At 38.7% G+C, this 2,667-nt stretch overlaps 1 protein-coding gene across 1 annotated transcript in view; it reads left to right on the forward strand.

The window, feature by feature from the left end:
- Positions 1-583: 583 nt before the first annotated feature.
- LOC103154530 (sodium/glucose cotransporter 4-like) overlaps positions 584-2,667 on the forward strand; it is an 18,450-nt gene continuing 16,366 nt past the window's right edge. Inside the window, exon 1 of the mRNA XM_007575853.2 lies at positions 584-591. The gene's annotated coding sequence lies outside the window, so the exon portion shown is untranslated. The remainder of the gene's footprint in view (positions 592-2,667) is intronic.

The following is a 2,667-nucleotide window of genomic DNA, read 5'->3' on the forward strand; positions in this document are numbered from 1 at the left end:
TAAATGTCTTCCATGACTGTATTCAACCTTGTATGCAACCTTAAATGTAGTACAAACCAGACAGATATATCTACAAGCTGCTCACCTGGCTGGAGAACAGCAGCGGCGTCAGCTGCGTCTGGTCGGTGTTCACCGTGGGGCTCCGTCGCTCCGAAGCGGCTAACGAGGCTTTACATTCGCTCCACTACTGACAAAAACGACTCATTCCTCACGGCTCCATCGAGCTGCCGCTGAATATTGAAATCCGAAGCAAAGAAAAAGCCGGCATCTTTTAGTTCACGGCTTATTTGTATCTTCCATCACTTTCGTGTTGCAGCGAGTTTCAAACATTGCGCCTTAATTTTTCTCCTCTCTCCGCTGCTCTGTTTGTCCACACCCTCAGCCAGTCAGTGAACAGCAGCGAAGGTTGCGTCACCCACCAAACCAGGGCCGGCCCGGCTGGCCCTGCTCTGAAGCAGGACCCTAAAAAGCAGGGCCAGCCCCGTAAAAAAGCCAGTGGAAACTCTCGGAAAGCGAGCGGAGCCGGGCTGAGTCAAGCCGGTGGAAAAGGGGCATAAGTTACCTGTTCTGTTCATCTTTACACTGTTGCAGGTCGTAACATTCGTTGTTCCTGTTCACAGCAGCAGGTCTGTTTGTCTCAACCTTTCTTACCAGATGTTATTCTCCTTTCTGGTCTTCTGCTGTATGGGAGGCTGGGAGTGCATAATTACGCACTCTAGGCTGAGACTGTTTTTGTTATATGCGAGCAGATGCTTCATGGTGGTGGTCTGGATGGACCCAGTGAGGCATAGACTACATCCTGCTTCGCCTTTAACCCACTAGTAATAGCCTTAAAGGGCAAAGCCTATACTCATAGAATCTGGGGTTACCATATGTAACCAACGGTTTTTCTGAGGGAATAGGCAAAGTATCATCTTTTAATTTTACAAATAATGTTTCCTATGATTGGAAGTGATGTTAGTGACTCTGATGGATTCAGCTAAAGATGAGGCTGACCTCAAAGATTTGAAGCTTATCGTTAAAGATTCAAAATATCAACAACATGCAAAAAGCTGGACAGCTACTATAAGAAGGTTTTGACGGCTTTCATACAAAACAAAGGAGTGATTACTGAGAGTATAAAATGTTCAACATGGCCGTTTAATAAAACCTAAATAAAATCCGCTAATCTTGTTTTTATTTAAATGATGCTCTGTAAAACACTCGAGTGTCTGCCATATTTCAGGAACGGTTGGGAGTTTTTTTCTGGTATGTTTGGTTTAAGTTCCTCTAGAACGTGAAACTGTTGAATTTTGACTATAACCTCAGGACTTTATCAGCCTGTCATCAGATTGTACTGAATTTTAATCCTGCATGTTTTCAGTCTTCCTCAAATGTTTCACAAACATCTTTAACCACAATATTGTGAAACTTTGAGCCAAAACACGAAAACTGAAGGCAAGAAAAGTGTCACTTGTTCTTGTTTTTAAAAACCAACAGCATATCCCATTATCAGACCCTTTCCTAACAGATTTTACCTAAATATTTTGAAGGTAAAGGGCGGACATGTTTGTTCGGATTAGCAGAGAGATGTTCAGATCCAATAAGACTTTCACATCAAAACCATTCAAAGATTTTAGTAAAGAAATGAACCTGAATTTAGTAGTTTCTCCAGATGAAACCCCAGCGGTGAGGCTGATGAGCCCTCTGGCCTGGTTATCAATAAGAATCTAAAACCGTATCAAACAAAACAATAACTGATGTAAATGAAGGTTATTATTCTTTATTTTAGTGTTCCTGTCACTAAACATCTCACACATAATTTAGATGATCTATCATGATTCCTTGAACAAGTTAGGAACAAGTTAGGATATATTTTTGCAGTCATTCACAAATAATGACATTTTAGCTGTTTTATGGTGTCCTGTCCCTTTAAATCTAAAACAACAGCTGCTGGCCTCCCACTCATCTTTTACACTCGCATGTGAAAATAGCTGCAAACAGATCTGCACACCGTGAAAATTAGAAGTGGAGCCTCCTGCACAACCAACACAAATACTTCACATAAACATTAATGCAGTAATCAACTTTGTAACAAACATTTCCCTCATAAAATCAGAATGTTCAGTAGATTGCTTTTATTTTCTGAACATTTTAAAATTTTATTTTAAAAACTTGATAAAACTGAAATTTTCTATCTCCCAAATGTAAGTACAATAAAAACAAGATAATAGTTCAGTTTAAGTTTAATTATTGTAAGCAGAGCCAAGTATAATGAATAATGTCATCATTCACAAGTTCCCCAAATGTTGCTTCTTTCAAAACAGAAAAGATTTCAATGAACTTCTAAACCTTCATGTTCCTCCTGCACTGTAAAAAGAAATGAGTTGAACCAACTGAATTGAATTGCTTCAACTGGTAAGTAATTCAATTGTTTATCCATCCTCATTTATTAAGTTTATTCAACTCTGTATATTGTGATCATCTGACTCAATGTTTTATTTTTAAAATCTGAATTTATTAAGTTGGTTTAACTACAAAATGTTTATTTATTAAACTTTCTAACTTGTTTCCTGCAGTTCCAGGGTGAGTCTTTCTTCATGACTCTTTAAGGAACGAGAAGCTCAATGTTTTTATCCAACCTTGTTATTAATCAGTGAAATAAGTTGGAGGAGAGACGTTTGGTTC

This window comes from Poecilia formosa, unplaced genomic scaffold, assembly GCF_000485575.1.
Source record: "Poecilia formosa unplaced genomic scaffold, Poecilia_formosa-5.1.2 Scaffold390, whole genome shotgun sequence".
NCBI classification, from domain to species: Eukaryota; Metazoa; Chordata; class Actinopteri; order Cyprinodontiformes; family Poeciliidae; genus Poecilia; species Poecilia formosa.